The following is a 27,551-nucleotide window of genomic DNA, read 5'->3' on the forward strand; positions in this document are numbered from 1 at the left end:
ATGAGAGGAAAGTTCTGCCCAAGAAAGTCACAAAGGTATTGGACACAGAGGAAGGAGGACTACAGCCATTTGATCTATATTATACAGAGGAAAGAAGACATAGAAACAGCTTACTCTATGTTCCTAGGACACAGACAGCAAGTGAGGATTAAACTCCAATTTTTAATTTAAAACAATCCTGATTTAGTAAAATAAACTATAATTGGACTTAAATTCTCCTTCTGTGCATGTGACCTGAATTTGGGAACCATTTCCAAAACCTGCCTGAAAGCTCAGTTAAGAAAGGACAGAGGTCCCACAAAGCAGGACACAGGCTTAACTGAGGGATGTGAACAGTCCCGTTTCTTTGGCCTAACTTTTCTGTAAGCACAAAAACACAGTAGCAGACACCAATATATTAGCACACAAGGTCATTTACTTGCACTTCCCCATATGACTTTAGCCATATACTCTGCCAACTAATCTTTAGGTGAGTGCAAATTAAAGTCCTGCTTTAATCCATGCTTTTAACGAGGTTATGATTTTAGGGGCAATTGCTTGTCTACAGGAAACACAGGCTATTTAAAACTGGGACTTTTGGAACTGAGAAGTGCAATTCTCTTTGTGTGCAGGCTTTGAAACCAGTGGAGCTGTGATGAGTTCAACAAGCTGAATTGTGATTTTTAATAATCCACCCGGAGATGAGGGTATGGCTGGTCCATCCTTTATGGTTATAATTGCCAACTGCACAATGCCTGTGTTTGTTACAGTATTTATTGAATCATTTTTGAATGCTGTGAAGTGGTGCACGAGTACTAACTTCATTCCACTTGTGCCTGATTACATTGAGTGAGTTAAATGGGATTTAAGAAGGGAAATAGAAACCTCACTAATCTTGAAGCAAAAACCAAAAATTTACAGCAAGCCAGAAGGCTCCTCTTCCCCCCAGATACTGATTTCTGTCCATAGGACAGACAGCCCTGAGGGGGGCTACAGACATATTGGTTCAGGGCTACCAGCTGGTGGTGAAAGCCACAGCACTGAGGATCTCCTGAAGATGGGTGCCCGCAGCAGAGTGAGGGCTAGAGCTGCCTGCCAGACCGTGCCTGCACGGTCACTTCCTCTGGCTGTAGCACGTTGTGCCACCTCTTGGCTCCTTGACAAGGAGAAACACTGCCCACTCCCCCGCATCCCGCTGTGTCTCCCAGCCTCACCTGAGGCAGCCTCAGCTAGTGCAACCACCTGAGCGCTTTTTACCTGAATCGTTTGCACCTGGCCCTGATTTGCTCCGTCCTAGCCAGGAGTGGCTGAGGCTTCACCCCTCCCTTGCACAGGTAACAGGGCTGGGCAGAGACAGCTGCTCCTTTGGTAGGAAACTTCCCTTGCACAAACTTTCACCCGGAGGAATAAGTTTGTAGCTCAAAGAGGAGCTGTAAGTACCAAGTTTTTTCCCCTCCCTTGCTGTTTCCTCTCGTTAGAGTGCGTGGGAAGGTGTTGACTGTTAGTAGGTCTAGTTCCTGCTCTTCCTTTAAACTGGGTCATCACAATTTACCCTCCTACCTGCTGTAAGGATATGGGTTTCCTTTCCTTCTCTACCCTTTGATATTATCTTTCTGCAACTCTCCCTCTCCTCCCATTCTTTCCCTTCCCCCTGTTTCCTCCTCACTCTAAACAGGAGGAAAGTGGGTCACTTCATAATTGCTCTTCTCTATTTCAGAGAAACCCAGAGGCACGAAAGGGAACAAACAGGTAAGTGTCACTAATGCAGGGGAGCTTTAAAGATATTTTCCTTTTAGATTCTCCTGGGCTTGCTTCACCTGCTCCTTTCCCTTTGCTTCCAAACTCCTGAGGTAACAACTAGTGCTGCTGTCTGGTTGTGTAGCTAAAATTCAAGTTGAGACTAGGTGACTTGGGATGCTGAAAGTAATCATATTGGGCTTTTTGCTCTCCCTTTTACACGGTTCTTTACTTCAATTGAATGGAAAAGAAAAATGAAGGGGATGAATTGTACTTAAATATGCCAAGGAGGGAGTAATTCAGTGTTGATGCAATACTTTGCAATAACCTTGGGCATCCATAGGAGTGATTCAGAAAAAAAGAAAGGCTTCCTCACTCACTAAGCCTGTATCTGTGAGCTGCCTGCCACATAACAGGACTTTAGATCATCCTCAGTCAGACAAAACAAGTGAGGTGCAGTCCAGTCAAGCATACAATTATTTTTTTGTAAATGTAGGTGCAGTCCCAGGGATTCCTTTGCCCCCAAGGCCTGGTTTTGTCAGGGCCATTATCTGCTGCTTTCAGTGAAACACTTCATGTGAGGTGGGGTCCTTCTCTGAGGAGAGAGCTGCAGTCTCCTCCAGACTCCAGGACTTCCAGGGGTAGGAGGCCCAGTAGCTGAGGCCTTTTATGGGCAGGCACAACATTTTGTCTTTGGTTTGGTTTGGGATGCAGGGTTCACAGATCCTAGGGCTGCACTGCTCACCCTCAGCTTTTCCACAACATAGATAATTACCATGGAGTATGTCAGACTTAGCTGGCTTGCTGCTCCTTATAGAGCCCCTGAGTGTTACTGTCCATCACAAGATTGCTGTAGTAGGGTTCCACGGTGGTCTTTTGGCAACACCTTTTGCTCCAGTTTTCACTGTGCTGAGCAAGAAAATGTTCTCTCACCTTGGCAAATTCTCCTGTTATTTTCTGTGCAGGGTGGAGGAAGAGACCAAGCTCTAGAAGTAGGACAGGGACCTGGGTTTTGCTCTGAGCCTGGGTATTGAACAGCTGCACTATTCTGCATCAGCCCCTTTATGAGCACTGTCTGGCACAGTCCTTGGTTTTTCACAGAACATGATGCTCTTTCCTTTTTGAAACTGGGGTTGAATCTGTCTCTGCCTCTCTTTCTGTTGCTTCTTCCTCCCTGTTAAGGATGTAAATATTTCCATCTTCACATATTGTCTGCTGTACATCTGTCCAGTGGGACTTGGTGCTGCCCCTGCAATTTACCTCCCCAAGGAGATTCTGCAAAGCCAAGGGGGCAACTGCCTGGAGAGGAGGTTTCTGTTTGTAGGTAAAGGCAGAAGCTTGCTGATCTTTTTGGAGGCTCATTTCTGTCACTAAGGGCTCTGGGGAAAGCCTGAGGTGTCTGTTTAATCTCTGCCCAGAAAGGGACTACATCAGACAGGGAACCCACTGCAGGGGAAGTGGCAAGTGCTCCTCTGGGCTGTGATGTCAGCTTTGTCACAGGATGTGCATCTGCAAGAATTCAGGCGACTCAGAGGAGGCCAGGTCTGTTCTATACAACAGGACTGAGTTTTATTATGGACCAGACAAACAGGTAGCTTAAGGTGTTAACCCTTTTTGCTCCTCACATTCCATATCCATTGCAGTAGGTTTAAAATTGCTCCTGGCAGTGTTCCTCAGCCTTGTTTGAGGCCAAAAGGAGCCTAATGCACCCGTGGTCTAAGAAGAATACTCTCTCTGAGGACTGATGGGCCAATGTCTTCATGTATCTCTGAAATGGGGGTAAAAACTGCCCTGCTAACTTCCCGAGAGTTATTTCAATTTCCCTTCCTATTGTTCCGCAGATAATTTATGTATTTTTTTAAATTGATAAACTTGCTGAAAATTACAAGTGAGGGAAACAAATCTGTCAAGAACTCCCCAGCTTCTGAATGTGGAGAGTTGTTTTTTCTTCCTTGACTTACAAATGTTCAAAATGTTTTGAGAATCTAGTGCTTGTCTGAAGAAAAGTCTACTTTTCTCAGCCTGATTCTTGCCCTTGGTGTTTTTAAGCTGTTTTAAGGAGTGTTCTTTGACCTGCCTGTTTCTAAAATATATGCTATTATGGGCTTCTCTTGAGTAATTAGTGAGCCCTGTTCTCACATGAGGTATGTGCACAATATAAGCTGAACCTGAGATGTCAGTTTACTACTGAATCTCCCCTTTTCATTCAAGGACCAAACACTGGAAGGTGACAGTCCTTGACCACCTGCAGGGCTGTGAAGCCTGCTCCTGGTGTGGCAGGGCCTGCTGTGGGTCAGGCCTGGCTGTGCTGCCATGCTGAGGAGCTGCTTTCATGTTGCCTGATCCAGGTGTGCTCTTGCAATGTAAGAAAATGATCCAAGATTTCCTGTGGGCTTTAACACAGGTCTGCAGACAGCTTTGGACTGAAGGATGATATGGATTCCTGTTGAATCACTTATAAATAGTTCCCTAGAGATTCTCCCTTGAGCAGCAGAAATCCTCATTATTTGAAGACTGTCTGAGCAACCCACCCACCAGTCAGACTGCAGCTCTTACACCTGCCAAAAAAAGAGACCCCTTATTAAGAGGAGTCCTTCAGAGCCAGCCCAGAGCACAGCTGAGCCCCCCCAGGTGAGGGTGAAACCTCCCCTGGGACCTCTGCTAAGCCCATCCCAGCCCTCAGCAGGCTCAGCTGCCTCTGCAGATCCTATCAGTGCCCATGGCAGTGCTTCCTTTCTCCCTGTGGGCCTCAGAGCAGGCCTGTGGCATTTTTGTCTCTGACTTGTCAACAATGCCTTTGAAAGATGTCCAGAGACTTGGTCTTTCCCGTGATCTGCCAGCACCTTTGCAAAGTGAAGGGATGGAGTTAAAAGATGATTAGAGAAATAATACTCTATTTTAATTGTTTATTATCTTGTTATTTTAGTGTGGCTGCTACAGCTGAAACAATGTTGTGTTCCTCGTGACCAGGATGATCCAGATAACAGGGAGATTAAAATAGTCCTTTGCCTCTGGCATTGTTTTTGCTGTTATGGTCTCAAAGGATGCTGGGGATGGCTCTGCTGGGAGCTGGGCTGTTGGCTGAGGCTGAGCAGAGGAGATGGGGGCTCCTGGTGTCCTTCTCTGCAGGCAGTGTGAGTCTTGCTGGAGCGAAGGCACAAGGGAAATGGAGCTGATGTTCCCTCTGTGGTAGTTTCTGTCCCACCCAGCCTGGATTCATGGTTTGCTATTTGACTTTTCCTGCACCTGCAGGATGGAGGTTAAGCCTCTGCAGTATGACTGTTGGCCAGTTGTTTTTTTTCCAGAGCTCAAAGAAGGCCAAAGCTAAGGTGCAATGTTTAGGCTGACTCTTGGCTTCTGAGTGACAGACTGCAGGGACTTGGCTGCTGGTGTCAGGATGAGGGTTGTGCAGGGGAACTTTGGAGCAGAGGCAGGAAGAGGTGAAGAACGGAGCGGGGAGCAGAGCCCTGTATGAGTGACTGAGTTGAAGCTGTGAGGTCTGTCTGACTGTAAAAGGACAGTAGTCAGGGAAATTCTTGAGGTCTTTGCCATGACACAGTGGTTGGGCAGGGAGCTGTGTGTTACCTGCTCAGGGGCTTCACCTGGGGTGCTAATGCTGCCTCACTTGATGTGCTCCAGTGCTGGCTTTTGCCTTGTCCTTGCCTCAAACGTTGTGAGCACATACCTCTCAGGGGGTCCCAAGCTGCCACCCAAGTGCTTCATGGGGGTAAATTCTTCCTGGGGTGTTTTCAACCATACAGCACACATGCAAACAGGATCAGGAGGGGCTGAAGCTTATATCTGACTCTTGTTTTCCATAGTTCAAGGAACAGGAGAACTTCTGCCTGGCCCAGAAGCAGGCAAGCAGTGTCCAGAGCCATATGCAGGATGAGTCTGGGCATGAAAACAGCTTTGTTGCAGCTTGTCTTTTGTGCCTGTGGTGCCAGTGTTGAGGAGGCCTAGGCAGGTGGCCCAGGGTGAAGCTGCAGATGGAGCTCTGGATGGGTCAGCTCCAGGGCCTCTTGCCTCAGGCCCCTGCCCCCCTGAGCTCAGTCTGAGCTCCACCCTGAGCTGCCTGCTCTGACTGTATTCCTTGGTGGTCAGGATGCTCCTCCTGCCCCCCAGCCTTGCCCCAGTGTGGTGCAGAGCCTCAGGCAGGCAGAACAGCAGGGAGCAGAGCTGCTTCTGTTCCCAGCAGGCAGGACCCTTGGAAGGCAGTGAGCTTTCATGGAGGGGCAAAGGTCTGCAGGGAAGGCCCACAGAGGCTAGTTAAGCTCTTCACTCTCAAGCCTCTTCACCCAGAGGGTGGTTGGGCACTGAACAGACACCCCAGGGAAGTGATCACTGTACCAAGGCTGCCAGAGTTCAAGGGGCATTTGGACAGCACCCCTAGGCACAGGGTGGCATCCTTGGGCATGTCCTGTGGGGAACCAGGAGTTGGGCTTTGATCTTTGGGAGTCCCTCCTAGCCCAGCATACCCTGTGGTTCTGTGATTTGGTTTCTGAATGTCCCTGTGCCCCTGTGAGTCACCTGGCACGTGGCCTGATGGCTCACTGGGTGATGCTCTCTGTGTCAGTGCTGGAGCCTCGCTGCAGAAGGAGCCCTTTGGCTGATCTGACTCTCCTGCACAAAAAGCCCAGAATTGATCATGCTAAGGCAGAAATAGCTTTGTGCTGGAGCCAAGGTCCTTTCAAGGTAGGAGTCCTTCCTCTGGGTGATTTGAGCAGCACTGGGCTTGTTGATAACCTCAGTACTTGAATTCATTGGGAGTCCAGCCCCAAATACATGGGACTCAAAGAAATTCAAAATGATCCCTTTGGAGCACATATTTGCTTTCTAGCTTTCAGCTACTTGAAAGCTGTGCTTCCAGCACTTACACCTCCAGCCACAGCTGGTAGAAAATGGACCAAAGATTGTTGCAGTACAGAGCTTGGCAGAGAAGGAGCTGCCCTGCTGGTGTCGGGGGAGTTGGATCATATGCTGCCTCCTAGGCTTTGGAGGCTCCTCCCAGGAATTTTCCATTTTTTCTCTGCTCCCCACACAGGTGCTTCTGACAGGAGCCAGAATGTGCCCTGCATGGATAGGACAGCATTGCTGTGCCCTCTTGTGTTGCTGCAGGGGCTCTCCAGAACTTCCAGCTGTTAGTGCTGTAGTACGTACATGATCGTTCATAACACAGCCTAATTCCCACTGAAAGCTGGAGAAACTTCTGGGTGTGATAAAGGTACTGGGACTTTTCTCTTTCAATCGATCTGCTTGGTGACGTTGATTGGTTTTGCTGGGGGAGGGCCAAGGCTCTGCACATTTTGTTGGTTTTACCTTCCCCCATAAACAGATGATAATACAGCACAGGCTGAAGGGGGGAGAAGCCTGCATGAATTAATAGCTGGCATGACATTTCCCTGTGGAAATGTAGCTTACCTGTGTGAAGAGTCAGCCCTGGCACTGTTTTCTTCCTGCATGTAGAGCTTGGGATGCTGCCATCCTATGCACCAGTCCCACTGCTTATTTGGCAATAAGCAAGTGAGGCCTTGCCTGATACTGGGTATGAATCCACAGCAGGGAGGAATTCTCCCACACACTGCCAGGGAACAGATTTATTGCCACATATCCACACACGGTGCCGAATGCACCTAAGTCTCTTTTAATGTTCTATTTTAATTGCTTGTCTCAGCCAGCTGAGGATAAATCAGTCTTAAATTCACAGTGAGGGTGGGGGGGTTGGGATGGAATGAGGTTTTATTGATACTGTTGCAGAAGGTCTTTTCTATCTTTTCTGGCTAAATGAATTCTATCCTTCTGGTTGTATTAAAGATCTTTCAGAAGGAATCTGCCAGCATCCCTCTCTGCACACTGAGCAATCACTGTGCAGACTGCTGCATCCCCAGGCAGCACAAGACTGCGGGCTGGCTGGAGCCCTCAGCTCCACCTGCCTGCACTGGAAATCAGACTGCAGGGAAGGGCTTGTGCTAGAAGCCTCTTGTTTTCTCTTCAGTTTTGTTTTTTTTTTTTTCCCCTTTAAACCCATTCTGTAGAGCTAAACTGTAGCTTTGCAGTGCTTGTGGGACAGCATCTGAGCAGTAACAAAACCATGGTGTGGAACAGTTCTCCCTCTTTCAATGCAGGAGCAGTTGGCAGGCCATAATATGAATCTCAGCCTTACAGTTCAGCTACTAAGTTTTATAAGTTCCTTTTTCAAAAACATTCTGTAGAAATCCTATTTTTTTTTCCTGGTATACAATCTTTTCCAAGAAGGGCTTTTGGGAGCGGTGGGTGCATCATAGTTTGAACATAACCCTGTCAATTATAAATTAACCTGACAGTAGTGCCTAAAGCAAGGCTAATCCCATCTTCTCTGGTGCTACATAACGTACATAATGATGAAGATACTCATGCCTCAATGAGCTTGTGGTCTAAAATAGGCAAGACTGGCAAAAGGCAGTAGAAAATAGCCATTTCTAGTCTTTGCTTTTCTGATTTCAGTAAATTTTCCTTGCATGCTGACAACTCCAAGATTGTGCAAGGTAATGGTTATGATTAATCCAAGAGACCTGGGAGGTATTTAAATTTAAACTGTTATGCTTCAGATCATAATTCAGACTCTAAGGAAGAAATTATTGATTTTGATCTTGCTTTTTTCTCTTTTTTTTTGCTTGAGACAGTCTTGTAGCTGCCTGACTGGGGAGATGATGGGAAGATAAAGCAGTGTGTGTCTCCTCATTCCAGACCCTGCTTGGCAACTGGGGCAGGGCTGCCAGCAGTGTGGTGTGGCTAGGTGTCCTGTGAGGAGCACACGTGGCAGGACATTGCAGCCACTGCTTTGCTAGATGGCCTTGTGGACACCAGCCAGGACCTGGGCAGCCCCTTGGGCCAGCAGCACATGAGAATAGGGCTTAAAACAGCCCTTGGAGGCAGTTTTGTGGTGTTCCCAGCAGGCAGGAGCCTTGGGAGGCAGTGAGCTGTGGGCAGCAGCTCAGTCCCACAATGAACCCCGTGGGTTTTGTGCGGCACGCAGGAACACCAGGGGAGCTCCTAATGGCCCTTGCACTTCACACAGCAGATTTACCAGAGACTGCCCGTGGCCTGCAGGGCCCAGAGCTGGGGAGGGCCAGTGCTTTGGGGGCAGCTCTGAGCACTGTGCACACTGGCAGGCCTGCTCCAGGAGCCACTATCCATTTGGCTCTGCACTGAGGTGCTCCAGAAGGCTGCTCACCTGCACGGCTGGCGTTTGGCTCTGCCTGGATGTGTGCGAGTATCAATGGCTTTCTGGAGCTGAGGGAAAGGAAGGGAGGACAATATCCAAGCTAGGCAGGAATGTTGGTAGGAAAAGCCCCTGCTAACAAAGGCACGAGCTTCATTCACAGTTCTCAAAGCAATCTGCAAGAACCTGCCTTGGCAGGACAAACTGATTCACTTATGTAACACTTTTCCTCTAATCTTAGAATATTTTTCATTGTTAGGTCTGGCAATGAGCCTGTTTAGGTGCTGAGTAGTCCAACAATGTAAACGGACCCCTGAATTCTCAGCCAAGTACAAACTGTTCCTGATGGCTGTGAGACAGGTCAGGCTCCAAACTGCCTTCATTCTCTGTGGAAACTGCAGGGCAATGGGAGGAATGAGCTACCGAGGTTCCAGTTCTGCTGCAGTTAGCTTGGCAGGTAAATCTCTCTACATGTGGATTACCCTTTGTCATCTGAGAAATGGTGATTAGATTTCTCTCTTGAGATCTAAAGTCTTTGTTTTCATCATTCTGCACCTCTTGGCTGGAAGATGAAATACCTGATCATTGTGTGCAGTTGAAATTCAGAGCTCTGGTTTGGGGAATCCCCCTGTGTACTGCATAGTTTCCAATTTTGTTCTCTCAGGACTCCTGGTTATGATTCAGTGGACACAGCAACTATTTTGTCTTTAATTTTTAAAATGTTTGAGCCGGGGTCTCAGTTCAATTTCTATTTTGTTCAGCAAAAGAGGAGAGCTCCTGACATACCCCAAGATATTAGGAAATGTAAAAAAGGTGGAGAACAGAAGTGTATCATAAAGAGTGCAATGTGAAAGTTTTGAGTGGGGATGTGGCAGTATCCTCTTGTCTTTCCGAGCAGGAAGCTGGATGTTCACATCAGGTTGTTTTTGTATAAGTAAGTACTGGGGTCTGGGAGAGAACAGGCAAAGCAGGAACATGCACAGTTTTGTCTGCATGGCCTTCATTAGAAGTCAGGCAAAAAAAAATGTATCTTGATATTGTGGAATCCTCAGATTTAAGGAACAACAGCAATGATGCATTCATGGAGGGCAAGAGTTTGGGGAAAGGGGGTGTACTTGGGTGTTACTCCTCAAAGGTGGAGCCAGAGATGGGTCAGAACAAGTAGCTTTACATTAAAAAATATAGCTAAAAACTACTTTGTTCTCTAGAGGAAGGCTGTAACTCATGAGGGGACTTGTTTTCCATCTGGACTCCCTACCTTTTTTTTTATGGCAATCTGGAATCAATTCCTCTTCTTCAATGAACCTTTGAGACAGAAAAATCAGTGAGGAGAGGAGTTCTCTGAGCTGCCTTATCAGAGAGCACAGGGCCAGGAACTGTCCTGCTTGGGCAGAGGTTGTCATTTCCTCCATGAAAAGGAGAATTTGTACAGCAATGGTCTCATCTTGCCTCGGCAGGGGCTGGAGAGATTCAAAGGATGTATTTGTGCTGAGTTATTCCGGCTGTTCCTCTCCTGGGAGACGCAGTATGGTTAAAAGGAAAAACAAGGCATAGCTTGCTACTAGTGGGTACTGCTGTTGTCTTCCTGTGTCATTTCCATGCAGGCTTTGAAGCCTGGTGTTTGCCAGGGACCGTGGCACATGTCCTGCAGTGCTCCAGGGATAAGTGTGAGGCACAGCAGTGGTGGTGGTTATGAGAGCACAGGTTGCTTGGTGGCAGGTTTGCTGCTTCCAGGTGGTGTGTTTTGCTCTTCCATGGGTCAGCTGGGAATATTATATTGAATATACTTGAAGCCTGCCTCAGGGAGCTGGCTGAGGCATGAGACACAAGGATACTCTAATGAGAAATGATATAAGCAGTAGATAATGGGATAAAAATCCCAGGTGGAAGCCAGATAAAACTTGTAACTTGCCCCATTATCTTCACTTCCAAGGCAGGGTTTATTTGATGGAAGAACTCCAAGTGTGTTACATTTGCCATTCTTGGAGCATGTGAGCCAAGACTGATTTGTTGACTTGTGTTAAGGGAAGGGACTGAGTTCAGTGTAACTGGGGCTGTAGCAGCATGGCCTAATCAGCAGCAAAGCTTAGGTCAGAAGAAATAGGACTGTGTGTACAACAAGGCCCTGCTGTCCCCATGCTTTTCAGAAAAACAAGTACTTTTCAGAAGCCTAGTGGAAATAAATAGTGAAAGGGGTACTGAGACCAAGAAAAAATAATCTGTCCTGACATTTCATCTAGGGATACTTGAAATATTGCAAGAATCTGGAATCCACTGGGGAAATGGGCCTGAAATGACAGGGCTGTGCAGGAGCTGTTCTGAGAGCTGCAGGAAGACACAGAGTTAAAAATAAAACAAAGCAAGGGAAGATGCTGCAGTAACTTAGCCCACTCTGCATTGCTTTTGTATAGGTGTGGGGGAGAAGGCAGGCAGCAGCTGGCTGCTTCAGAAAGCCTATTTTTATTAAGTCAAATTTCAAAAAGCCAATCCAGTCAATATGGGGTGTAAAACCCTTAAGATCTCTTCTTCTGATGGTCGAGCCTGTATTTTTCATCCTTCTCTTCCCTTGCACCTCCTGCCACAACCGGAAACAACCCAAGTGACTCTTCCTCCAGCATTGCTTTTCTGGGGACCTACATGGTTCCCAGAGTACACAACATGGAAGAAACTAATTAGAGATCTGACCCTGAATGAATTCTTAATTGCTGTTTTCAACCCAGTGTGAAGGGGACTGATCTTATTATTGGCAGTTAGTAACTGGTATTGGCACAGAATCACTCTTAAGTGTACTCTCAGGGGAAAATCCATCCCAACAGCACCTATTTCTGTGACCTCTGTTCATGGCAGTTTTCTCTTTGTTCGTGTTTGTCTCTGAGGTGCTCTTGGTGTACCTAACTGAGTCTGTGTTCCCTGGGGTCCAGGAGAGCAGCCCACATGGATTACTCCAGTTGCAGAACCCTTGGAAGCAGCACAGTCTGAACAAACCCATTGCTTTGCTCCGTCTCAGGGGAAGAGACGCTCTTTAACCCTTCAGATGGTGTTTCAAGGCACAGAGTACTGATGAGGGGTGGGATACAGACAGACTGACAAAAAGATGCCTGGGAAAGGAATGACCACTTTCCTGAGGGAGGGATGTGCTGTTGGATTCTTTGTCATTGCAGCCCTCTTGCTGAAGCAGATCTTAGCCTCTGGGGCAGAAAAATCAGTCTGGAGAGCCAGCAGAGTGCCAGTATCGATGTGTGACACCTGTCTCCTTCAGAGGACAAGACTGATCAATTTGCAGCTTCACATGGGCCTGAGGCAACCAAATCCACTGGCATGGTGGGCCAGTGAGGCTGAGCTTTCCAACCAGCCTGAGCCTTAAATCTTCAAGATATTCCTGGGTCTGGGTTGGCAGAGGATCTCAAAATGGTGGTCTATGTATGTGACTGCTGTCTCCTGGAGTCACCCACATTCTGAGGATCTGACTCTCCCACGGGGAGCAGAGTGCCAAAGGCTGCTCCATAGTAAATTCCTCAAACGTCTACAAATGCCTTAGCAAAAGCAGCCTTGTGCTGCTCCAAGTGATGGCTTGAGAGTGAAGCTCAGCAGTGACCTACTGCTCACATGGGCACAGGTAAAGGGTCAGTGTGGCAGGTGAAAACACCTGTCTGCAGCTGCACTTATTAAAGAGTCTCCCTTTTGCCTTTTTAATAGTTGTATTTGCCCTGTTCAGGGGATGGAAGTGGATTTAGCAATATTTTCCCTTCTTTTGCACCCTTACTCATCTCTGCCCATGTGTTGGAGCAGCTGTCCTGTAGGGTGGTGAGAAAGTTTGCAGGTAAATATTGATTATCTCTTCTTAGTAATTCAGCAAAAAGACAGCACTTTACTTTTCACCTGCACTGCATCCTGCCTCTCAAGTGGATTAGTTCCTGAGGAGTGTCCTTAGAAGAGCAATCCTTACATGTGTGAATGAAGCAGGCCTTTAAAAGAGGTACAGGATCCCTGATAAAGGATCCCCAGAGCCCTATAACCATTCTGCTGCCTTTATTAGTGCCTAAAAACCAGGGACACTGTGGGGGGGAAAGAAATGAGGTGGGAGGCAGCTGATGAGAGGAGCAATGTACCCTGCTAACAAAACTCATCTGTACAGATACATCCAGGACCTCTGTGTCTCTTTTCACCTGCCTCATTCTGAGCAACACGTTAAGAAGGAAAAAAATATTTAAAGCTCTACTAACCAGAGTCCCATGGGGAAATGAGATAAAAATCAGCAGAGCTGGTGCTGCCATGGGTGGGAAACCCATGCAGCACCAGGATCAGCACATCCCTGCCTGTGGCAGCATCTGCTGCTGCCCTGCCTTGCTGCAGGTTCCAGTGCTCCTCTGAGCTCTCCTTTGATCCAGAGCTGTGTTCAGCAGTGGGCACTTGGTTAATTCTGTTTTCCTGGTGCTGAGGGGCAGGTGTGTGCAGCTGAGGGGAGGAAGAGCTGGCTTTAGACCCCATGCATTGGGAGAGGCTACCTGTCCTTAGGGATTTCCTGATCCTCTCCAAGTGCAGCCCTTCCTCAGGAAGGAGCTGATCCTGTGAGACACCAGGGGCCACCAGGGCACTGACAGGTGGGGGTGTTTTTAGGCCAGGGCACTGCAGCCTCAGCCCTCTCCTTCCCCTTCCACCCTGTCAAAGTCAAGGCTGCTTTTCCTGCAGCACTGCCCTCTGGCAACTGTGGGTCTCTACTGCTTGCCATAACCTCAGTCTATCATCTGAGGATGCAGCAGTTAAATAACAGTGTGAGCTTCTGCAAAACAACTGTGGGAGTCCCTCAGGCCACCGAGGCTGCTACTCCTCCCCCAGAGCCCCAGGGAGCAGAGGCCATGACAGTGGGAAGGCTTCTGAGGACAGCAGGATAAAAGCAGCTCACACAGTGGCCAGCAGGTTCCAGCTGGGCTGCAAACTGCCCTGTCCTGCAACAGATGCCAGCAGGGGAGATGCATTTCTCCTGGCCCTTCCTGATTTCCAAAATTCATCCCCCTTGTAACAGAAAGGGGCATGAGACGAGCCCTCTGACTGAAAATCAGGCAAGATAGGGATAATATTTTAACTTAAAACTCAGACTATTTCCAGTAGCAGTGGTTTTTCCTCACCAGGATTTCTGCATCAGTCAGTTCTGTGCTGCTTTCAGGAAGACATCTGCCTGGTGCTTGGGATGGAAGTTGTACTCTTTGCCCTCTGGGGGTGGCTTCCCCTGGCTGGGCTATTGGTTCCTGCCTTCCCTAAGGACAGCCTTTGCCTGCTGCTTGTTTTCCTCCCTGAATGCCTGTGTCCAAGGGAAAGGGCTGCTTTAGGGTTCATGCCCCACTCTTGCTGAGCCCAGGTGAGGGCTGTCAGAGCCCTTTCCAAAGTGGTGATGTGGACTGCAGGCAGTGACTGCTGCTTAGCTGGGGTGTGCTTTGGGGCCCCCGGGAGCCGCACAGCTCTTCTATAAACTCCAGCAGAACACAGGCTGTATGTTGAGGTAATCACCATCCTTGATCTTCTCCTCTGAGACCCAGCAGTTAGCTTATTTGCACTCTGTTGTGGCAAAAATACAAAGAAAACAAATATGGAAGATTATTTAATGAACTCTGGAAATGAATAATGAATACATCATTTTAAGTGGTTCTTCAGGCTGCTACAGAGTGCTATCCTGAGATGTGAGAGCAGGAATCTTGGCTAATACAGAGGAGGGCAGTCATTTGGTTCCTGAATGAGCAGCTCACAGGATGAATGGGACAGTTAATTGTTTCTTGAAGCAAACTTCTCAGACATCAGTGTGGCTAAGAAGAAGACTTGGCAGTGTGCTGAGCCATAACTTTTAAACAGTGTGAAAGATGGGCTTGACTTACCTTTGCTTTGAGTTGGTGCAATGCCACTGACTTCAGTGGAGAATTTGTAGCCCTCACATTTCACCTTCCTGGCTCTTTGTTGGCACAGCTATGAGAAATGAAACAGCGAGCAAGGCTTTCCAGCAAGACTACAATTTTCTGGAAGATGCCATGCTGACAGAAGAGTAGAATACATGACTGACTTAAATGGATTTCTTACATGTCTTGTGTTAAACACATTATCTTTGCTGTGATATCCTGGCTTAGTCAGATCTAAAAACCAAGATAGCTGTTTGAAACCTTCATCTATGGGGAGACTGGCCCATATTCCAAATAAGTTATAGAGCATTCTTTCCTAGAGTGAAAAAATTCATGTTGATCTGCAATTATTGCTTATAATTCAAAAGGGTTCTAGGACAGCTGTACAATCCGGGTTTGGTGTCCCTTGGAGTCCTTGGTGGATAGACTCATGATAGTGAAAACATTTTAGGGATGGATGACTCAAGAAATTTCCTTTTTAGAGTCTCTTTAAAATAACTTCATTTGAATGAGAAAATCAGAAGGATTCTTTAAAAAAGCAAACGTGTATTTCAGTATGGTATGAGTGTATGGATAAAAAAAGCCAATTTCAGAATTAAGAATCCAGGAAAATTATTAGCAAAGGTACAAAGTTTTCAAGTTACCAACAAGGAGAAAATGTGCAAGCAGCCAGCAGCTCAGACTTATCAAAGAAACTCTTTTATTGTGAAGGCATCTTCTGTGTCTGCAGCTTGCAGATGTCGGGGGACTGAAGTGGAGGGGGTGGTGGCTGCTGGAGCTGTAGGGGCCCCAGTGAGGAGCAGAGTGCTGCCTGGCTCAGTCTGCCTAGCCCTTCCTGCCCTGCCTCGTGGTGCTGTGCCTGACCCCCACGATGGGATGGCTGTGTCCCTGGAGCTCCCACAGGGACAAGGAAATAATTGCACTTACCAATATTTGCAGACCAAGGCCCTTCTCCATCTCCACTCTGTGGAACAGGTGTTGCTCACATGGTGTGGGAGCAGAGCCTCATGCAGGGCTCTCTGCCAAGCTCCCTGGGAGCCAGATGTTAGTGGCAAGGGAGTGCAAGTAAGCCCTTTACTGAAGTGTGTGTGAGGTGAAGAAAGTTTAACTTTTCTTTTCATGCTTGAGAGACTATTACAAACCAGTCAAGTTTTTGGTGTGGCATGTGGTGGGTTTTGTTGTGAGACACAGGTGTGGTCCATAACCTTCCTTTCACACCAAAGTTTGCATCTTGCTTCAAGGTCAAGTGTGGTTTTCTTAATTCGCTCTTCTCTTACAATTTGTTTCCTCCAGTTTAAAAATAAAGGTTATACTTGTGTATTGTTACACATAAAGATAGAAATTTGATTTTTAAAACATGTCAGACATCTCTTTGAAACTGGGAGCTAGATCCCTAAATATCTTTCGAAATCTGGAGCTGTGCACCAGATGGAGAATCAGCACTTTAAGAGTAATTTCACGAAGGAAGTGGAGTGAAATTATTTCCTTCAGCAAATAGCTTCACAGCATGAAGAAAGGAAGCAGAGCCAGCATCTTGCACAGGGAGATCATGCTTATTTCTCCCCCTCTTCATGCCTCTTTCCTAGGGTTTTGGGGGCCTTTTTGGTTTGGGTTTTTTTTTTCCCTCTTATGGATGCCTCCAGGCCACATCATGGCACAATGGAATGTGCCAAACTAGGTATTGGTTGCTCTCTAACTGGCACCAGTTGCAGGTCAGAGTGAGCACTTTGTCTCATGAAAGGCTGAACCCTTTTTGTGTTCTGAAGTGATTTGAGAGTAGATATAAATGTCACAGACACACTGAACAAGAATTACTGGCCTGCAGAATTAATCCAAGATAATGTCAGAGGATCTTTGAGGCAGGCTGACAATGTGGTGTGTCAGCCTTATGTAACTGGGTATAGGTACCTGAGGTCATGTGCACATGTAGGGGCTGCAGCTGGGCTCAACAGCCCAGGCAATGGACAGGAAAATCCCAGTGTCAGAGTATCAAAGACTGGCAGTGTCCCTGGTGGGGAAAACCCAGTCCCTGATCATCTCTGAAGATAACAGTGACACTGCAGATTGTCAGGAATTAGTCCTAATCCAGACAGTCTAGAAGAGATCTCCAAAGTTTCCTTATCCTGAATGCTGGGGACATGTGAGGGGTGCAAATATGTTTTTTGCAGTGCCTGAGAGGAAAATGAAACTTTCTAGACAGGTGGATCTCATCAGTTTTCAGAAAAACAGCTTCTGCTTAGAGATCAAACAACTGCCATATGGTGTTGTTTTTTCCTATAGCACAAACATATTTAGCTGTGCCAGGAGAAGTCTGGGGAACTGATTGTCAGTGGCCACACAGGACATGGCCACACTTGGATCAAAACACTACCAAAGCATAGAGCAGCTCTGGAGAAAGGAGCTGAATGGCAGCGGGGGAGGGAGTGATGCAGTGGGTCACTTAGGGAAAGAGGCACTGCTCAGTTTCACATCAGCTTTATTGCATGAAAACCTGGCTGCTGCAAAGATAGAGGAGTAAAAAAAAGTTAAAAATTCTAAAACCCTTTATATGACTAGACTCCTTCACCAAGCTCTCTATCAACATTATTTCAGTTTAAAAAAAACCCTCACCAAACAAATAATTGCATGTTACTGCTCTCATTCTTGGCTATAAGATAAAAATCTCATTAGTAGCTGCAATAATAACACATCTAAGAGCAAAATTTGGCTTTTAAAATGCTTTCGCTTTCACAACACCCACCTTTCATTTGAATGTTCAAAGTGGCTCCAAAACATTTTTGAAAATTAGCTATTAGCTACACACTGTAGTAATTTTTCTAGTGACAGCCATTGCACAGAACATCTACATTGCAATAAACTTTTTGCAGTACCTTAAAATTGTCTTGTTATTGTCTATCAAGTGTTGTTATTGCTAAACTTGTTCCAGTGCTGACTCAGTTGATGAGCATAATTTTACCATGTAGGCAGCCGTAATTTGTGATGAGCTGGGGCTTCACATAGCATCTAGAACCTTCCTCAAAAGCCATTTTGCAAGTGACTAAGACCTTCATGAAAGATCTTTGAGCTGGAGGTTTGTGCTACAAATGCAAAGCAGCATTTATTATTTGGGCTTTACAAATGCAGTTTAAATTTTGCCTTAATCAATACTTCATTAAAGTGGGCCATGTAGGAACTTTTGTTTGTTTCTCTTGTCTCCCAAGCAGCTTTCTATGTCACATTAGGAAAAAAAAAAAAAAAAAAAAAAAACCAAGCAAAGTTATAGCATTCAAGACAGCCTGAAAAAAAATTTTACTTTTCCTTGGCCTCCCCTCCCCCTTCCAGGCTTTCTGCTCCAGTGGCTTGTATTGTAGTCATACTATGCTTGGAGTGACTTGAGAGCATCCCTAATGCTGCATCCCTGGCTCTGTAAGCAAATAAACTCTCTCTGTGCAGCAATCTGTAGGCTGCTCTTCAAGAACAATTTCCTTGTCTGCTGCCAGACACCCAGGAAGGCTCAGGGAGGTTTGGGCAGAGGGCCGTGGCAGAAAGAGAAAAGTTTCCTTGTCTTCCCTGGAGCAATGAGTGCAAAGCAGCTGCAGGAGGGGTCAGTGGCAGTGGCTCTCCCCTGCCCAGTGGCACAGGGAGAGCCCCTGCTGGGGGCTGTGGCAGGCAGGGGCCAGCACAGCCCTCTGGGCTGCATCAAAGGTCAGGGCACGGCACCTCGAGCTACAGCTTGGGGGGACAAATATGGCACTCGGGATTCTGCCAGTGGGGTTCCAAATGGGATCATCTCCCAGGGGGGAATTCTGCCTTGGCACAGGGTTTGATCTGAGGAGAAAGTTGCCTCCTCCCTCTGTCCCTTTTTCCATCTCTGGTGATGACCAGGGTGTATGGAGACTTTCCCACCTGTGGTCTGGCAGGAACAGACTCATCCCCCTGGAGTGGCTGGCACCAAGGTTAACTGCAGAGAGGGTGCTGGACACCTGCAGGGTGGAACTAATGGCAGGGACAGAGATGACAAAAAGCTGGACTGCTTTGTCCCTAGATCTGTCCTGCCAAGGCAAAATCCTTTCCCTCTCAGATATTCACAGGTCTCCCTGCCATGGAGTCACATGTGGCATCCAGGAAAGCTGCCTTTTCCTTTGCTTTCATTTCTGGAGATTTTCCTGTGACTCTCTTTGGAATTTAAGCTGAGTTTGTTGGATTCTTATGTTCTTTCCTTCCCACTCCAGTATTTCACAGGGATCTTTTTGTTTTTGCCCCCTGCCTTTAGTTAGATAACAAATTGTTCCTGCACCATTGAAGCTGTGTTTTGCTGTGCTCTTTGTACAAGATGGTTTCAGAGAGTGGAGGATTAGCTCAGACCTCTTAACTACTCTACCCATACACCACTTTTGAGGCTTCAAGGCTCAGCTGCTTTTTTAGCAAATCAGAGTTGACACTGCCTGACTTCAATGCTGGTGGGAGCTTTCCCCTGCTTCATGGGCTTTGGGGATGGGCTGTTGGCAAGTGCTCCTGACTGCAGCTGCTAAAGCCTTCTCTCAGTCTGTAAGGAGGTGCAGGAGTTGCCTCCAGTGAGTCCCTGGGGGCTCTTGCTGCAGTGTCAAAAGCTTGTTTCATTGCAGGGATGGGGCAAAGGCTGCAGAAGGCCAGTTCAGGGCACTGGGCTTAGAGCTGGCTTGGCTGGGGAAATTGATGTCTGCAGTGTAATGTGTGAGTTGTAACCAGAGGTCTGGTGTCCCAGTTAGCTCCAGTGAATGTGTGAGAATGGCACTACAAGTACTGAGAATAAAGCTACCCTGCATCCTATAAAAAATCCAGCACGACGCCCTCGGATCTTATAAACACTCCTGTTACTCTGCTGGCTGCTGCTTCTTGGGGCTGCCTTGAACTGCAGCCTAGGGAGGAGCAAAGAGGTGGAGGAGAGCCACTCTCCCTCCCAGGGTGGTCTGGCCTGGGGTGGAATTAACCTCTTTGTTCAGTGCAGAGGAAAAAAATTTCAAAGCAGGCCAGGGCTGACCTACATTTGATCCTTGCAATGTGCAAGTTCTGCTTCCTGCACTTTTTCTTGGGGTGACCTTTTGTTCCTAGGAGGTAAGAACTGCTTTGAGGCATTGCTGTATGTTTTGTACAGCAAAACTTTCCTTCCAACAGGAAAGGATAATTTGAAGACCGCTATTTCTGTTACAGGAAATCCCAAAGTTGAATTAAAAAAGGAAATATGTTCTTGTGAAGTCTTCAAATATCCTAGGATTAAATCTCTCTTTAGATTCTGACATTATGGATGGGATGATTGCCACTGATCTCTCATATGTGCCATGTGCTTTGGAAGAGGATGTTTTGCCAAAGTCTCTCGTCACCAAATCTCAGTGAGTGGGGAAGAGAAATGTGGTCTGAGCCAGCAGGGTGAGGGAAGAGCCAGGGGCTGAGTTTTCCAGCTGCAAGCTGAGGAAAGGATGGGTATTTTCATCTGCTTGGGAGAGAGGGGAGGCAGCAGGTACTGGTTTTTCGGAGGACAGGAGGCAATTCAGAGCAGTATATGGTAATCCAGGCAGAGCTGTGCCAGGGCTTTTTTTCCTGTTCCCTCCTGTCTGTTTCTGGAGGAACGAAGGCAGGGGTGAGGAAGGATGTGAGGAAAGCTGTGTGGGGCTGAACAAGGCTTTTGACCTTGAACAAAATATCTCCATTTACAGAACTGGGACCTGAGGCTTAAAGAAACTGGGAGAGCCGCTCCCAAGGCCTAAGTGATGGATGGCTCCCTTGCACCCTCCTCACCCTTTCCTTAGTGACCACTAAAGTGACTCCCAGCTGCTTTGAGCCTTTAGCTGATGGAAATAAGAGACTGAAAAGACCCTGCTTCAAGGGGAGCACAGGCAGCTGCCCCTGCAGCACAGTGGCCTCTCCCAGCATCACTGGAGCACTGGTGGAGCTGTGTTAGGTTTACTCCAAGAGAAGTTCAGTGCCTATTCCATGGAAGAGGAAGTACTGGCAGACTTAAAGGAATACTGGGATTTTTCAATGATGTTTTCCACCAGACAGTGACAAGGCCTCTTGGTGCTCATCTCCTGGCAGCCATCAGTGAAGAAGGGCATTAGTGTTGCTGCCTCATTACGTATCAAAGTGTGTGTTTTTACTTTCTCCTGAGGAAGGGGCTGGAGAATGTGCAGGTGAGGATGGACAGAAGTGGCCCTTCCCAGCAGCCTCCCTGCTGCAAGGTCAGCCCCCCTGTGGCACAGTGTGCATGCGCTGCCTGCTGCATCGTGCTGTTTGCAGACCTGACTCGTCCCAGCTGACAAAGGGAAGAAAAACACCACGTGCAGAGCCCAAGGTCTGCAGGCAGCCACATCTCCACAAGGTCCCATCTGTAGCAGGGCTTTGCCACAACACCTGACCTATTTTGCCTTGCTGGTTCCTGACATGGGCAAATGCTATCCAGTCCCAAGTCATTGCCAGGAGGGCACTTGGTGCCTTTGGGCTGGGTTTGTCAGCCAGCACCTTTTCCCTTCTGTGCAGCCAGCCAGGTGAACTCAGCTGAGCAGTGGTGAATGCCTCGGGGGCAGAGAGCAGCCTGACCTTAGCAGTGCATTCAGTGTCCCTTTTATTTGAAGGATGCTGAGGTTATGGAGCCAGAGGTAGGAGATGGAAAACAGTGTTTGCTGCAGCAGAACATCAGCTCCTGCCACTTACCCCTCCTGCACAGTGAAGTGAAGCTGTGACCAAAACCAGAGTGCAGCTGGTCAGCTCCAGGTTTTGTTACTATGTTGAGTTCAGGTTATCTGTGCAGTCTTGCTTCTGGGCATCCCAGCTTCTGAGAGCTGAACTGCTTTCATGTCTTCTGTATGCTGCTTGAAGGAAAAATATAAGAGAGAGCAAGAAATCCATCTGTCCTGTTTTGTGGCATTGTATTTACCAGCCACACAGGGCTGAGACCTTTAGATTAGCTTTACTTTGTTTTATGGGCTAGTAGAGCTGTGAACTGTCAGGCCCTTACATGGTGGCCCTGTTTAGTTTTCTCTTCTCTCCATCACGCCTTGTGCTGTGCAAGATCCAGCTTTGCTCGGATCCTGCACAGTGCCCTTCCTGTGTCCAACTCCTGCTCACTTGTGAGCAGTCAGCACAATCTATTTGCTGTGGAATATAACCTGTCAGCAGATTTTTCTCCTTCCTCGTGGAAAGGCTGAATCCAACACAGTGCTGCCACTGTACTCTGCATTATAAACACTTCCAAGCAGGGATTTGCACTTGCAAAGCATCTTCCTCTGTCCCTCTCTAGTGGCCAGCACACAAACAGAGATTTATGAATTTCCATCACCAAACAGTTTTGCAGAGCAGTTGGGCTTGCTGTCAAATGCTGTGGTTGTCCCTGGGTGCTAATCATCCAGTGTGGAATATCAAGTGATGGCTCCAAAGGAACAGCAAGTCAGAGCCTCTGTTGGTATCAGCCCCTGCAATGCCTCTGAAGGCAGCCCAGCTCCAGCACTTCACACCACACATGGTGTGTGCCAGCCTTTATCTGGCATCTCCAGCTCTAATAGGAACATACGCTTGGCTAAATTAAGAAGGAATATTTTTGTGCTTTAGTGTAAGCATACTAGCAATTCCAGTTTATTTTAAGGATGTGTCTTAAAAGCATTAAAAGTGGTATAAAATAATAATATATGTGATTTACCACTGTGGAGACTGTCAAGTTTTGTCATGCTACTGGCACTGTATTTAATACCCGGGCCGCCCAGAGGCATCGCTAATAGAATTTGCATTAATATACACAGCTTCTTTAAAAATTAATTACCCAAAGTAGAGCATCATGTACTGAGACTCTCAAACAGGAGAGAAACATTGAAGCAGCACTGAAATAAGCAGTCTCAGAGCTCCTTGGGAAGCCAAGGGTGCCTGGAAACATTGCCCCAGCCCTTCTCTCCTGCCCAGCGCATCACGATGGGGATGCAGACACAAGCTGACAGCAGGAAGCATTGCCATGGAAAATTCTGAAGGAAATCATAGATTTGGACTGGGCCCGGAGGCTGCTGTGCTGCTGCTGTTGCAGCTGCAAAGAAATACAAGGAACCTGTTTAGGCAGGAAAAGGAAATGTGATCTTTCCCAAAGTCTCCCTAGAGGCAGGGAGGTGCCAGCACCCCACAACACATGTGGGTCACACATTTGTGTGCTGAAGGAGGTTTGCGTGGGTCAGAAGGTCTGGCGGCACCAGAGAGGAAATGTCTGATAACCTTCATCAGCCCCTCTCTTTTCCTTTTCTTCCATCAGCTTGCAAATGCAATGGCAGATTGGGATGCTGCTCACTTGACTGTAATAAATTAGCAGCAGCCATTCAGTCTCCAGCCCCTCCAGTTTCTTTATATGCTGGAAATGGCTGGAGATGAATTTTTGCTGCTCTACATGGAGGAGAAAAAACAAATGTTACTGGTCACGTGTATTGGTAGCTTTAGTCAGAAGCTGAACAAAGTTAATGGTATTTGTGAAAACACTTGGCCAGCTCATGGCCTTCTCCTCTTTTGTACTTTAGCTTTGTCTGAGTTCTGGTGTGGCCACAAGAGATCTGACCTCATTGCCCACGAACATCCTTTATATCAGCTGAGTGAGGGGCAACAGGCCCAGGAATGTGGATTTTGCCTGAGCCAGGCAGAGTTCTCTTCTCTCCAGTGAGTTTTTCACATTGCTGAGCTCTTTACAGCTTTTCTGCCAAGACCTTCCCACAAGTGTAGGTACTTTCCTTCATTGATACCTGTAAGTGAATGCTCTGTCTCCAGCTCTGTTAAAGTTATGAATGATTTCCAGCCTTCTCATGTACTGTCCTTTGAAGGTATTTCTGAGCTCTGGCCCTGCTCCCTGAGTAGAGGCAGTGTCATTGTTTCCACTGCAGTCCCAAGCCTCGCTGGCCAATTTCAGGGCTCGTTACTCAGCAGTGGAAGCTCTCTCCAGGCTGGAATTTAGAATGTGGCCTTTCAGGCTGGGAGCAGCTAAAACCATCCACTGCAGCTATTCCCCGTTATACTCATGGCAGAGCAAGGGAAATGAATGGGTTTAGTGGCAGCCAGGCTGCTTTTGGTGAGTTATTGGACATTAAATGATTTTCAAGCTGTGCAACAATTCTGCTTTTGCTGCAGCTTCTGTCCCCCCAGCATCTCCATCTGCCTGAGGCACGTGTTCAGTCTGGGCAAGGGAGCTCAGGGGCAGAGGCTGCTGCAAGTCTTGGTGGTCAGGCTAAAATACAACTGAAGACCTTAAAAGGGGCAGCTTTCAAGACCAATTCTTCAGTTTTTCTGAATGCAGCCCTGGTCAGTACTTGTAGGCTCCTTGGCTCTCTATGGATGGAGAGGAAGGCCAGGTATAATCTCTAAGAGCTGTTTTTGATTTAAAGGAGGCTGTTACAGTGAGAACTGAGATGTTTAATGAGTGCCTATTTTTCTGATTCATCATTTCAGAGCTGTGTTTGGTGGTCTGGGTTACCTTCCCTCTCCAATCCCCAGGAAATCATGTTAGTAATGACAAATGCTCAGGCTGCTGCTGGTGTCTGAGGGTTCACTGCACAGAGCAGGCTCAGGAACATCCCCTCGGGAAGGCTGAGGGGGTGGTTGGCAATGAGGAAGAACCTACACTTCATTCTGCAGCAAAACGAGACACAAATCAAATGCTTCCACACCAAACAGGGAAGCTCAGAGGGCTCCTTTGCTGACCAGGTGTGCTGAGGGGCAGAAGGGGAAGGCAGAGCTGGGGTGGGGGTGTGTGTTTGTCAAGGAATCCATTGCTTTCCACCCAGTGTAGGATGAATCGGTAGCTGGGACATGGTGAGAAGCCATCAAAAATGGGTGATATTGGAGATGGGTTGAGCCGGACTCCAGCTCTCAAAGACAGGCTGAAATCTCTGGAGTGGGTCCAAGGAATGAGATGGCTCAAGAAGCACTAAATCTAGGAAGTCTTTGTTTGCACAACAGAATGAAAATAGGTATGTTTCCTTTCTTTCTCTGCCCATGCTGGTGGGAATGCCATTCTGGTGACTACTCTGAGGGCCTCCCCCTGCCTGCTGCTTCACCACCACCCCTGCAGCCCTACGCCTGCAGCCAGCATTCCAGGGCAAGAGAATGGGGAAGGGATTGCTGTCTGCTCCAGCACTGGGAACTGGGGATACAAACAGAGTCTGAGCCTGCTGCTCCCAGTTTTTGGTGGGACAAGTTCCCTGGTTCAGACTGTCCTGAGCCTCTTTCAAGGCTGAAATCCAGTGCTGGGAACAGCAGGCAGTCTCTGCCCTAGGGAGGATGGAGCTGTCGAGATCTGCAGACAGGATTTTGGAGGACTGCAGGAAAACAGGCAGCTGAAAACATTCAGTTACCTTGTAAGGGGTGAAAGAGACTGCTGAGGCACTGGGGAGGGCGGTGTGCTGTGTCTCAGGACAGGCTGCACAGCCTCAGCTGCTCCCGGGAGCCACCGGGGACGAGCTGTGCCGCGGGAAGGGCTCTGCGTGCGGAGCAGAATTCCGGGCTGGCGGGAAGGGGATTTGTCTTCTCGTGCCTTGCTGCCTTTGATTTCCCCAGAAACAAAGTGAATCCCAGAGGCATTTCTTCCTTGTTTTCCTCCTGAAGTTTGGTTATTTGAAGAGATTCAGGAAATGTATTGAGGAGAAGGCTCCTGGGGAAGGCAGCCTGCAGTGCTGGGCAAGGCAGCTTCTGCTGCCGGGTGCTGCATCCAAAAACTGAGTCAGGAGCACCCTGGGAAAAACTGATCTGATGCTCAGTGCTGCAGCTCCATGGTAGCCCACAGGGGTTTAAATCTTCACGGGGACTGGAGCAACAGCAAAACAGGGTAGCAGAGGGCTGGGGATGTAGCTAGTGAGGGCAAAATTGTTGCTTTCTTCACCTTTGCCAGAAGCATCATTTCAGCCTCAGATTATTCCTGCTTCCAGCTCCAGTGGTCGGCCAAGCTGTGGGACAGACCTGGCCTCCTGACAGCCAGGAAGTGTGAATGCATACCAGCCATCACCCTGTTTCTGGAGCAAAGCTGATGTTCCCAAGGAAATCCCTGTTCTGGGGTGGCAAGGCCCCGTGCCTCAGGGCTGTTCCAGTAGATGATGTATATGTCAGGGATTTGGCAGCAGGAGAGTGGTGGGGTGGATGGAGCAGGGGTGTACCCCCAAACCTGGTCCTGTTTTGTTAAGGACAAAATGGTGGTTGAGTATTTTTTTTTTTTTAATATATTAATGACAAGATGGAGTTGGAGTATTTTTATTTTTATCCTCTATTATTTCCCCCTCCAGCTCTTTCTAATGCTCTGCTGCTCCTCAGCCAGGCAGCTTTGGGGCTGTGTGACCTTGGCTGTCCCAGGCCCTCCTGTCCTCAGGACATGGCTTTTCAGCTGAGACTAAATCCATGTGCTAGCCAAAACCCCAGCAACACTTTCCTTTGAATCAGTGTCTCTGGAGGAGCCTTCTCCAATATAACTTTGGTACTGTAAATGCTAGAGATATTTACCTTCTCTTTCAGGGGAGGGAGAGCTTTGGTCCTCCGGCATGATATTTAATTCCTTGGCTGGGCTTAGCCTTTCTGGGCTCTGGGTTGTCAGCCAGGGGGCAGGGGAGCCGTGCTGGATTTCTGCCTCTTCCCTCTGAGGTGTGTGAGGTATCACCCTCCCAAGCAGATGGCTTTGGAGGAGTCTGTCTCCAAGGAGCTCTGCTGGCTCTGGATGTGGCAGAAGTCACAGTGCAGAAATCTTAGCAGCAGCATCACCTTGCAGATGTTATCCTCACTCAGCACAGTTTCCTCCCTCCAGAAAGGCCTCTCTGATTGCTGTTGGTAGCATAGGAAAGGAGGAGTCCCCACAACACGGGGGTCTCATGAGCAGAGAATTGGTCAGATACAGAGACTGCCACTGAAACACACAGAAACCCAGAGGCTCTTGTGGCTGCCTGCAGGGTGGTGTTCCACAGCTCTCGTGGTCCCAGGCACTCAGGGATTGTCCTGGTGGAGGGCAGAGCCAGAGGAAAGGCATCTCTAGGTTTCTCGTGGTCTTTTAAAAATGGTCATCAAAATGTTTCCATTTTCAACAGCAACACATTTTCAGAGGTTACTAAACAACACCTGGATCTCTGAAAATTGAACACAACTTTTTATCCAAACCCAGGTATCTCTATATACTCTCCCCTTTCCTAGTTTACCATTACAAATGTAGAATGCTTGGAGCAGAAATTACAAATACCCCCAGGTTTTTAATTGTGGTTGAAAAGGCTATGTGCCTGTTTTGAAGGGTTAGTTTCCACTGTTATTTGGAACTGGTTGCCTAAAGCAAAGCACAAAGTTTAGGTTTGGCCTGTCCACACAACATTGTCACACTGATCCTTGGACAGCCTGGCACACCCACAGGCTGACCAGAAGGTCACCCTTCCTTGTGTGGCGATGGAAGGTGGGTGAGGACACTCTGCAGCAGGTGATGGAGACATTCAGGGATGCTGCCAGCTTTCTCATCCTCTCCTGCTCCCTGGAAATGTCTCCTGAAGCTCATGGCTGAACGGAGAAGGGCTCCAGGGTGAGGCTGAGTTCTGCAGACACCCGGGTGATTTACCCTCTCCTGCAGGGAGCCCTGGCAGTGCCAGCAGTGAGTCAGGTTTCCTGCTCCTTAAATTTAGACTCGTCAGCCCTCACCTCTCCCTGCAGCTTTGTGAAGCACATTGGGATCCAAGGTAGTTACAAAACAATGTCAAAGGTGTTAAAACGATTACCATAAAAATACATCTGTTTTCTGCAGGAATGCCTTGGAATGCCAC

At 47.8% G+C, this 27,551-nt stretch overlaps 1 long non-coding RNA gene across 1 annotated transcript; it reads left to right on the forward strand.

Annotated features, from left to right (window-relative positions):
• Window positions 1–1,326: 1,326 nt before the first annotated feature.
• LOC127059381 (uncharacterized) lies at window positions 1,327–27,551 on the forward strand. The gene is made up of 3 exons (XR_007777113.1): window positions 1,327–1,411; window positions 1,697–1,728; window positions 27,533–27,551. It is a non-coding gene; the product is annotated as an uncharacterized LOC127059381 (long non-coding RNA).

This window comes from Serinus canaria, chromosome 3, assembly GCF_022539315.1.
Source record: "Serinus canaria isolate serCan28SL12 chromosome 3, serCan2020, whole genome shotgun sequence".
Classification (NCBI taxonomy): Eukaryota; Metazoa; Chordata; class Aves; order Passeriformes; family Fringillidae; genus Serinus; species Serinus canaria.